The following is a 12,383-nucleotide window of genomic DNA, read 5'->3' as shown; positions in this document are numbered from 1 at the left end:
CCGACCCGTTTAACCCGAAACCCGATTAACAACCCTAGTCGGTATCATTGTGTCTCTTCTCGGACGCAGCTACAAACCTTGTGAACATCTCTTCCAAATTAGCTCTCTTTTCCATAACCGGTTCCTCCTTTTGATAGAAACCCCGTTCTTATTGCTTGTATTTCTCCTCCTTTGCCTTTTTGTAGTCGTCATACGGGAGCCATTCCTTCTTCGGTTTCCGCCAATTATCATCAAATCTATCGCCACTTGAATAGAATACTTGAGCTTTCTTGTTTCCATTCTCATCCAAATCACAATCTTTAGTAAGATGAGGTCCGTTACAATTCTCACATCCAACCCGAATAGCATGGATTGTTTGATCCATCTTAGTCATCCTCCGATCTAAACTATCTAGTTTAGCCATCATTGCCGCCATGCTATCGTTTACAGTGTTCACCACCCCCTACTTACTTCATTCCGTGGGTTATGATATTCTCTAGAGTGTTTGGAGAATTCCTCAATTAATTCCTTGATCACCGGGGTGGCTTCTTGGTGAGCGGTCCTTGCGAGTCAAGAAGCTGCCTTGTAGTCACATTGACCCCATCATAAAAAATGGAGACTTCTTGTTGGCTATTAAGATCATGATGTGGGCAATTCCTTAATAGACTTTTGTATCTTTCCCATGCCTCATAAAGGGACTCTCCAGCTTGTTGTTCAAAGTTGGCAATAGCTTTCTTCAACTTGGCTATCTTTGAAGGTGGGCAAAATTGGTCAATAAATTCTTCCTTCATCTTAGCCCATGTAGTGATGGATCCGGGGGGAGTGACTTGAGCTAATCCTTTCCTGCACCCTTGAACATGACAGGAAGCATACGAAGCAGCTGGATCTCGCGAGGTACATTTGGAACATTAAAATAATCAGCTACATCGTTGACCTCATCCAAATGTTTATAGGCATCTTCGTGATCCTTGCTGTAGAAGGGAATCTCCTTTAGTTGAGCAAGTATGTGACCTTTAAGCTCAAAGTTGGCAGTTGCGGGAATTGCGGGTTGCACAAGTCCCGGCCCGGTATCGTCACGTATTCTTTTCTTCCATTCCCCCATGGGAACTTCATCGATGTTAGCCATGGGGTTAGCTAGTTCGCCTTCAAAGTCGCTCTCTTCCTTGGTTTCGGATTCGGAGTCGTATTCAATGTCCTCCTCGATTGGGTCTTCGTTTGCCAAGGAAATGCTGGATCCTCCTGATTTACTGCTCTTCTTCTTGCTGAATACAGATCTGATATTCTTCAAGGGTGAGTTCTTAGGTGTATTAGAGCTTTCAACCCCCTTGCCTTTGTTTTTCCTCAAAGCGGATTCTGGATCTTCAAGTGGAGGAACCAAGGGTGTGTTGGATCCTCTGGTCATGTAATGCCTGCAAACAAAACAAGTAAAACGCATAAAAGGAACAAAAATAAAATTAAAAACGAAACACTCGCCGAGTAGCTTCGATTGCACTCGGCGAGTTCAGAGCAAAAACAACAAAATACTTACTAAACTTCTAAAAACTGAAAATTATTAAAACCTATCCTAATTACTAAATTACCTAAGAACTAACTTTGTGTAAGATAAATCTCACACAAATGATCGATAAAACTAGGAATTAGAATTAATTTTTTGAACCGTTCCCCGGCAACGGCGCCAAAAACTTGATGTGTGTGAAACTAACTAGTTTTAAACCTACTTTTAATTATAAATTAACACACAAGAGGCAATGGACCTGTCAATTGTGGTATGGCTAAATAAGTAGGGTATCGAACTCAGGGAACGGAAAATTAAAACTAATAACTAATATTATCTAAAAGACAAGTAATAAAATTAAGGTTTTCTCTAGTTTTACAAGACTAGAAACTTAAACTAAAACTTAACTAAAATAACTAACAACTAAGCAAGCAAAGACCAACTAAATTCAATATCTAAAAGGACTTTTGTTCAGGTTCGACTCAATTGATCCTATGGTTGATTTAATGGTAATGGTGCAATGGATTAACCTTTTATTGGCTACCGATTCAAGTGATTAGATTCATATTCGCTATGCTAATCCTTAGAAAATAAACTAATTCAAGGAGTGGCCAGTTGCCTAATTTAATTAATTCTCTAGGTTATTTATTCGGGTTGAATAAGACTTGTAATGGTTAATCAATTTGTCAATTCAATTAACCTCTTGTTGTTGGTTTATCAAACAAGCTCACACATTAACTTACCCATTCTCTAATTAATCCTAGTTTCATATTCACTAATCCTAAGCACATAATTAAGTGTTCACATAAATCACATGAGGTAAACAATCAAGAGATGTTCATGCAGCCTAATTGTCTTCCTATTAACAGAAAATAGTTATGGTTAATGCATAAGGATCTCTAACAAGCTTAATTCAACAAAATCACCAATTAAAAATTAATCCTACCATTAATCAAACCATAGTCTCAAAATTGTCTTACCCAAACAGAAGCTAGCAAGTTTAGCTCATAATTAAGGCAGTAGAAAACTCAAAAACGAAATTCAATAACATAAACATGGTTTAAGTACTAGATCTAGTTAAGAGAAATCAAAGTATGCCTTAGTTATCCTTCAAAACTTGAATTTGGTTGAATCTTCACTCTTCCAGATGTCTCTCTTCGTTCTGAATCGCAGCTCCTCCTCCTAGGGTTCTCAGAAGTCCCGTGTATCGATCTGGAGGGTTTCTTTTATAGATTCGTCTCGACTCGTCGAGTCCACAACCGACTCGTCGAGTCCCTCATTAAATTCCCGTGTACGGCAAGTCAAGGACTCCCCAGCTTCGCGAATCTTCGTGGGAACTCGTCGAGTAGACGTCCCTACTCGCCGAGTCCTTTGTGCTTTTTGATCCTTTCTTCTTTTGTTCACTCCAAAGCTTCCCGATAGCTACTACTGCTTCCTTTCGCTTCCGAGCACTTATTTTGGACTGAAAATATAATTCAAACATAATTAAGTACCTTTTGTCCATAATATGCAATTAATTAGTTAATAAATGATAAAACTTTATACTAAATATAGGGCTAAACATGCACATATCAAAATACCCCACACTTGGCTTTTGCTTGCCCCCAAGCAAAACTGAATTTTAAACGTACTAACATCACATAAGACAATCCCAATCGAACCCAACCATTATGCCAAGACCGCAACGCATGCATTTGTGTCTAATTTTTTCCTAAGGACCCAACCATTATGCCAAGACCGCAACGCGGGCACACTCTCGAGTGTGTTAGGACTCAAACTAAGGAAATGGTAAAATCGTTTTCAAAAAGTAACACAAAAGACTTTTTTTAAAAAGGAAATGAAAAGATGAGAGTGAAACGCGCGTGATCAGCCGAGCCAAGTAAGTAGTTCCCCAATATGTTAGCCATGTGATACTGATATTTGAGCCTTGATGATTATATGGAACTTGCTATGTGTATGCTTTTAAAATTGTATACGGTTAGGAGCTTATAGCCTCATAATGATTGATTTGGCCTTATTTCCTGTTCCTTGTTTGGTTGTGGTCCTAGGGTAGAATCTTTTATTCAAAAGTCTATTTGATCCTTTTCTGTGTACAATTTGCATGCATAAAGGCAACCTGTTATGATTGGTTTGATTAATATGAGTAGAGTAAATCTTAGGTCTGCCTGAGATTGATGTACGCGGTAGTTATGGGATATGGTTCGGTTGTGGGACAAATTGGAGTTATCAGGTAGAGCAGTGAGGAAAGGTACAGGTAGGTGTGGAAGGTAGTATTGGGCCCGTACTACTGGAAGCACAGGACCTGTACCCGAACCAATGTTAGATCTGACGACTTCGATGAGGACCAGTGTGGGAAGATCCCTTATATGGAAAATCCTGATCGTTATGATTTATGACATTTCAGTTCAGCATGGTGGTGACACGATTCGTAGCGGGGGGATCAGGATCGGGATCTGGATCCAGGAATGGATCGGGCGACACGACTGATGTCTTTGATGAGAGGCTGCGTGAGCTCATTGCAGCAGAGGTTACCAGGGGCATCCTTGACGCTACGCCAGTCATTTTTGGGACGGTCAAGGAGGGCATTATGGAGATCATGGAAGAGAGACTCAGATCATTCAGGGCTGAGATTGTTGCGGGTCAGATTGGGGCCTGAACTCCCTCGTTCCGGGAGTTCAAGGCGTGTGGGGTGCCAGAGTTTTTCGGGGTCAGGGACCCCATCGCCAGCCGACGCTGGGTGGCGGACATCGAGAACGCCCAGCGCACGAGTTCTTGCCCGGATGTGGCAAAGGTTGGGTTTGCTTCATGTATGCTGAGAGACAGGGCCCAGGATTGGTGGGGCAAGGTTACTAGACAGGTGGGACCAGTCGGGGTGGCTGAGATGACGTGGGACGAGTTTGTTCGGCGATTTGATTTGGAGTTTGCACCACCCATTGAGGTGCAACGACTAGTGTGAGAGTTTCATGATTTGCAGCAGACTACCGAGGCTATAGCGGAGATTACCGCCAAGTTTTGGGAACGAGCCTTGTTAATTCCACAGTATGCTACCGATGAGGAGATGAGACGGACCCGATATCATTCCATGCTGAGGGATGATATTAAGGAATTTGTGAGCTTTACAGGGTGCAAAACCCTGAATGAGATGGTGGAGAAGGCTCGTGAGAGGGAGATGGAGTTGGAGTCCCGCACGAAGCGGAAGACTGAGCAGGTGCAGGCAGCAGGGGGTCCGACTAAGAAGCCTAAGACCTCTGATTCTTCGGGTAGGGGCCAGTAGGGTCGGGGCCGGTGTGCCAAGTGTGGGAGGTTTCATAGTGGGGCTTGTCGGACAACTGGGATATCGGGATGTTACTCTTGTGGTCAACAAGGCCACTTGAGTAGGGATTGCCCCAAGAAGGGCTTGATATGTTTCCACTGTAACTAGACTGGCCATAAAAAGGCCGACTGTCCTAGGTTGCAGGGAGGCGGAGGAGCAGTGGCGGTGCCTGTACCCGCCACACTGAGGATCACCGATGGTCGCCCTAATAAGGCGGAAGCCCCGGCGGTAAGGAGTCGCGCGTTTCAGCTGACTACCGAGGAGGCTCGGGCGGCGCCAGATGTTGTGGCTAGTACGTGTCTATTATTCCTTGCTCTTATTATTTTTGTATGGCTTATGTGTATTTTATGCTTGTATAGGGACCTTTTTGTTCAATGGTATGTCTGCTCATGTCTTGTTTGATTCGGGAGCTACCCGATCTTTTGTCTCACTTGCGCTTAGCAAGGAGTTCAGAGACGCACCGGGGACCTTGGATTCCCCGCTCGAGGTGGAGATTGCAGACGACAGTACCGTTAGTGCTGCAAGGGTATATATCAGGGCTGTGTCCTGAATGTGTTGGGCGAGAGGTTCCGTGTTGATCTAGTTCTGATACCGTTGCGTGGGTTAAAAGTGATTGTCGGGATGGATTGGTTGGGACCCAACGGGGCCATGATTGATTGCGAGCGCCAGTTGGTCAGGGTTCGAACCCCAAGTGGGGGAGAACTAGTTATTCATGGTGAGAGGGACTCGCAGGGACCAACCCTGTGTTCGGCTGCGAGGGCTAGGAGGTTTTTACAATAGGGTTGCACGGGATTTCTGGATTATGTCTCGGATACGAGAGTAGAGACCGTGACAGATGTGGGCAGTGTGCCAGTGGTATAGGACTTTCGGGATGTTTTCCCTGAGGAGTTACAGGGAGTGCCTCCGTAGAGGTAGGTGGAGTTTCGCATCGACTTGGTGCCAGGTGCCACTCCGATAGCAAAGGCACCGTATCGGCTGGCACCACCTGAGATGCAGGAATTATCTACGCAGCTTCAGGAGTTGCTAGACCGAGGGTTCATACGTCCGAACAGTTCCCCGTGGGGAGCACCGATTCTTTTCGTGAAAAAGAAGGATGGATCGCACAGGATGTGCATCGATTATAGGGAGCTGAACAAACTAACGGTGAAGAACCGTTATCCGTTGCCAAGGATCGATGATTTGTTCGATCAGCTGCAGGGTACGTCATGGTTTTCCAAGATTGATCTTCAGTCGGGATACCATCAGATGAGGATTCGGGATGAGGATAACACGGCTTTCAGGACTCGGTATGGGTATTATGAGTTTGTGGTGATGCCGTTTGGGCTCACCAACGCCCCAACAGCGTTCATGGTGTTGGGTTTTGAGCATTCTAACACTCCTATGGTGTACATGCAACCCTAAATACCTTGGATCTATGTTTTCTCTATTATACATGGAAATATCAATTTTCCAAGGTATTGTTCTAACTAGCATAATATAAAGTACACATAATATAAATTCTAGTAGAATTACATACCTCTTGTTTGGTGCTTGATTCCATGGAGCTCAACAGCCTAGTGCCCCAAGTGTGACACCTCAAATGGTTCACACAACATCATAAACACTTGGAATAACTTGAGAGAAAGTACACACTTCATGAAATCGGTTTGCCCTCCACACATAGACTTAGTGGCCGATTTTGACAAGAATGATATGTTTATATAGTGTGACACTATTAGGGTAAATCCTAATTGTCATGGCTTTCCATTTCCTTGGATCCATGGGTTCAAATACACCATGGAGCATCCATGGAGCATCCTATGGGTTTTAGCCCAACTTGATAATCCATGGAGCATTAGCCCACTATATAAGTATGGATGATTTACACAATCAACCCATATATTTAATTAGTCTTCTTTGATCACTTAATTAATTCTAGATTAATTCTTGATCAATACTAATTAAATAATCTTATTAATATATTAGAACTTATAATATATTAATAAACCTTAAGTGTTATTTCTCTTATTTTAGTCTATCCAAATGCATGATGCCATGCAACCCAAATGGACCATGCCGGGTCGGGTCAAGTATATACCAATTATAGTTATGGACTTAGACATTAATCCAACAGTCTCCCACTTGGATAAGTCTAATAACTATTATTGCAAGTACGCCTTCATAACCTGACCAGCAATCGTAGCTCTTAAAAGTTGCTGCCGAACTCTAAACAAATCAATGACGCATCCATTAGATAAGTGATCATATATTCCTCCATTCTAGATATCATATGGACTGAGACATGGATTATAATCATTCTCTATGTCCATTTGTTGTGTCCCGATTTCCGATTTATGACGACTGACTAATTGAACAAATCAAATCAGTCCAGGCCCGGCCGAGCACTTACATTTTGTCATCACTAAATCATCGAGGGGCCCACAGATATCGCTTTTATCCCTTTGAGGGTAAACGGAATGGATAAACTTCGACTCATATGCTTGTACTGACTACTTGTTGAATCATACACAAAGGCAGGTTTTATAACATCGAGTTACCAATGCGTTTTCATGCAATCAATGTATAACCAACTCATAGTCAACAACTCATATCTCTAGGTTTGAAGAATATAAGATATTATCGTCTCATGATTCAATCGTGATAAAATCCATGAAGTGATTCAAATGAGTGTGGGTTGAATCCAATACTCAGAACTTATGAGCACTCATGAATGTTGTAGCAACCACTGCTATGTCTAATGCACATTAGACAAATCATACAAGCCAAATTCATGACAGTCTTGATTCATATCTACTTCCAACATATGACCGACTGTGGATGGTTTGAATAACTTAGTCAGTCAGGAAGAATGACCTAGTTATTCTGGAAGTCAAAACATGCAAAGTGAAACACAAAAATAATACTAATCTTGTATGGCCTCAACACTTCGAGTGTAAATAAAAACCCTTTTATCTAAGCATCATATTGATTACTCATTATTCATTGTTTCGATTTATCAACTTAATACTTGAATTGAAATAATAGTCATGCCATGCACCAAGCATGCATACTATGTTTACTTATGGTCTTTTCTTTTGTGAAATAGATCAATTAAACACGACTCCAACGATGCTCATTTCACAATCCCAATCCCTTTTGTAAATGTAAGAATACCAAACTCTTGCCATTTACTGTAATCTGTTAGACTCTAAACTTATATGCAATGGTCCCCTTGTAATGACTATGCACAAAAGTCACAAAGACTTGGCAACATACATTACAGAGTATTCCAATGGAAAGCAATCCCATGGAAATGATCTCAAATTCAAAGTACATTCCTTTGAACATCCTTCTTTGCATTAAGTTCTTTAATCTTACACATATTCAAAGAATAACTTCCACCTATGGAAACAATTCCACATTCCCATTTTGACCATCACTTTTGAACAAGAGTTGCCTCTTTTCAAAATATGTCAATATGGTCCTTACTCTATACTTCCAATTGTCCATGAGTAACCAATCTTTGGTAAACCTCAAATTGTCCTCGACAATTACTTAATCATTTTAGTCATATTCAGTTCTAATCCCTTTTCCCCTCTTAATGCCCTAAGCATTAGGAAAATTTAGAAAGGATAGCTATTATAGCTCATGTAATCGATCCTATACCCGAAGCATATAGGACATGATTCATGCTATAAATTTTTATTTGCCATATTCTCACAATTCGAACTATGAAGAGGTATGCCGTAATCATAATCGAATTTTGAGAATGCAACATATATAGAATTTCCTTATGTTGAACCATTCCAACATAACATTCTTATATATCCTTGACTAAAGTAGATTAAAATCTCAATCTAAGCTTGTAGAATTGGAATGAAGTATAAAATCCTCTCCCTTAATTATAGCAAAACAACTTTTTCAAGGCGAATTGAAACTTTTGTTTTCTATAATTAATATTGCTAACTTGCAACACTTAACATAATAATCATGCTCCCACCAGCATAATGATTATTATCTTACTAGCATAACACTTATGCTCCCACTAGTTTTGACATGTATCCAGAGATCAGCTGGACTTTTAGAAACCAACACTTTATTGACTTTCTTACCAAAGTTCAGATTTCTGATATGCAATTGCTTTGATAAGACTTTATCAAAATCATACACGTTTCCTTAGATATCTCACATGTTTATCTAGACCTTTTGCAATTCTCACTAGTTAGTGTGCCGGTTAACCACACACGCTCCACTAACGACATGAGAATGCAAATATCACAACTACTATCTACTTAAAATCCATTTAGTGAAAGCGTTTCCTCACCATCATTTTCATGAATCGAAGAGAAACCTTATGACACTTAGATTTTTATGGTGTAAGTGTTCCTATCCATGTGAATTTATCATAACCATAATCACAAGACAAGGTTAGTGGCAAATCCAAACACATATGGACTGAACTTGTTCAATCTTAATTTCTTGCCACCCGGCAGCACAAGGGCCTACCATTGCTTCCAGGTTGTTATGCAAACAATTGAGAACTCATAGAACTCATATGCATAGTCAACTTTTAACTGGAATAAACACAGAAATAAGAATATGTCAACACGATAGGTTACAAACCTCAAGTCGTGGGCTAGTGATTAACAAAACTCTTGATTAGTTCTTGAAACTATTTCAGGATATTTTAAACTCCCACTGTCCTCTTGACATATAAGACTCTCTTGCCCAATCTTCAAGAGATTATGCAGATTCTTTTACAAACACTTCACACAATTGGCCTTAGTTGGTCTTTGTTTTATCCAAAACATCACAACTTACCAATCTCAAATGTACAAGAACAGGAAACATCTTACTTCTACATTTGACAAGTGTTAAAAACTTTCTAAAGACTATGTCACTCAAGTTACAATCTTGGAGTATAACTCCAGGATTTGTTGTTGGAACGAAGTATGATTTATCTTTTGATTTAACCATTTCAACAATTCACGATTCCTCTCCTTAGGCAAACAAATGCACTAAGGTGTCCTTAGAGGATCAATTGTGATATGATTCCATAATCACTAAGATAATCATAAAACAAGATACACAAGTACTCTCCCATCTCTTCAGATTGGAGAAACTTTTATCTTTCTGCCTTATTTGATTCTTCTTATTCATTCTGCCATATATTGAAACTTTTCCAATGTTTCAGCATTACACTTAAACTTGTAAGCATAATCATATTTACTAAACTTTAGTAAATCATAACGAATAATCTTATCAACTTTTGTGGTGGACCTGACTAGTGCACAACCTAATGTACCCGATCCTTTAGTCCTTCGCTTGACTCACATGCGAATGTGAACAAGGAATTAGTCTTAATTTACCAAAGATGAAAAATCTCATTCATCACACAATACAACTTGCATGATTCCAAGTTTCTATCCAACTGAAACTTGGGTGATGAGAATCTTTCATTATTTGATAAATTATGACACTACCACAAACGAAAGAATCAAATTCATTTTCCAATATTGCTTATCGATGGAAACATATAAACAACAATTTTTCACAAATGCCTTTGTAAGGATACTTAAAATAAATAAAATCAAAACTTTTCTTTTATTTTAAAACTTGCGGAAAAACTTATCCTTACAATGCAAATTCATATGAAAACTTTGTTGTTATCTATTCCTAAGCAATATCTCATAACTCTTATGCAGTGGCTCAAAATTCTGGTCATCGAACCATGAGATCAGAATCAGCACACCTTTTCTTTAAGCTTCCTTTGATTCTTCAAAAACATCAAAATGTAATTACATTACATCATGTATTAAGAATCTCCAAAAGAGACTTAATAGAGTTAGATAACAGACTTTACCTGAAGTAGAGTCAAACTTTTGACTTTACCATCCTTATGAGGTTCCAGGTAAATTCGGCAGCTTCGCAACCAATGTCCCTTTCCTTTGGCAATAGGCACATATGGACTCTTTGGGAATGGTACATGGGACTATCTCAGACTTAGCCTTTCTCTTTACCATTTGGTCAACCGAGTTGAATATGGCTGATCCCTTTCTATTGGGAAGAGAAAGTTTTTCTGGATTTCCAGTGTCACCATTGTTAATGTCCATGAAGTTTTGGGAAGTCGATCTTCTGATCAAATTTGCTTTACCAGTGTTCCAAATCATTGTTGATTCAGCAGCACCAAGCAAATAGATAAGATCATTAAAGGGTCATGTCGTGATCTGTCATCAGGGAGTGACTGAAGAACCAAGTCAACATCCAACTACCTCGAGACTTCGACACCCGACTCTCCCAGCTTGTCAATATGTGACTTAATCTCCAAGACCTAAGCACATATAGACTTTGTTTGCCAATAGGGATTGAGTGACTTAGAACTTATCAAGTCTTAAAACTTGTGGGATAGGGAGAATTATTAGAGGAGGTGGAGGAAATGAAGTATGATTTCCAGTCCCACTAATGCACAACAAAGGGATTGATCTTTCACCTTGGTTGCCATTTGGGATATCATATTCATTAGGATAGCTTGTTCCTAAAGATTTGGGAAGACCATAGTTGTCTAAACTTGACATCTATAAGGGAGAAATTCAAGTCAGTTGATTTAAAGTCCTTAATATAACACCCAATATGAAATATTAAGGCTAGGACCCAACAACCTATTTATAACTGGAAGAGGGATGCCGTAATCCAAATTATAAAATAGTTGAAGGTAGGTAAATGACGATTTACCAATTTCCACCATGAAAAACGAAATATAATTAAGTTTTAATTGGATTTGAAACTCCTAGATCTTTTGAGATACATTGAACTTTCAATGGCATGTTTGAATCTCGATTGTGCCCTCTCAAGTTTGTGACTGGGATGCCGAGGATCACAAACAAGGTGTGAATAACCATGCAAATTGACTTGGTACCCTTAACTTTATCACCTAATCGATGTGCCGGTTAACCACACACACTCCGCCGATCTATAATAAAGTCAAGTTACCCTTTGCCACTCTTGCTAGTCTTTATTAGTGTGCCGGTTAATCACACATGCTCCACTAACGAATTGGTAAGGTACAAAGTGTAATTTCATGGGTTAGCACCTATTTCACATTTTCCTAAGTAACTAAGATTGGAAATTTATAAGTGTTTAGTTACTTAGTATTTATCATTATACTTTTAATGAAGGGAGAATTATTGTCCTTTCCTACCCATTCGGCTAACAACCCTCCACCAGTCAAGGAAGCGGTGGGTGAGAGTGGACACCCATTAAACTGCCATTTTATAGGCAGTAACCTTATACCCCCTTATAGACCGGCTTCGTGAATGAGGCCTACTAACGGTAATATTGACTTTATCTTATACATATATATATAATTAAAATTATAATAATAGTATAAGGGTGTATTTTAAACATTTAAAATACTTGGTGGTTTAATCTATTAATTAAACTATACTCTTAATTTAATTAAACTTAAACCATGTCTTTATGGAATTATTAACTCTTTTAATTAAACACTTTAATTAATTTAATGAAGTCCATAAAGTTTGAATTTTAACTTTTAAAATTGTAGAGTTTGGAATTAAAGCATTACTGTGTGTGAGACTTTACAAATTCCAAAACTTGAGG

General features: G+C 39.4%; 1 non-coding gene across 1 annotated transcript; it reads left to right on the top strand.

The window, feature by feature from the left end:
- The first annotated feature begins 615 nt into the window (after positions 1–615).
- Positions 616–722, top strand: LOC145162002 (small nucleolar RNA R71). The gene has a single exon (XR_013738856.1). It is a non-coding gene; the product is annotated as a small nucleolar RNA R71 (small nucleolar RNA).
- Positions 723–12,383: the final 11,661 nt, after the last annotated feature.

This window comes from Lactuca virosa, chromosome 2 (genome assembly GCF_052849685.1).
Source record: "Lactuca virosa cultivar CGN04683 chromosome 2, Lactuca_virosa_CGN04683_v6, whole genome shotgun sequence".
NCBI classification, from domain to species: Eukaryota; Viridiplantae; Streptophyta; class Magnoliopsida; order Asterales; family Asteraceae; genus Lactuca; species Lactuca virosa.
Note: the sequence above shows the minus strand (reverse complement) of the source record. Positions and strands in the feature narration are given on the sequence as shown.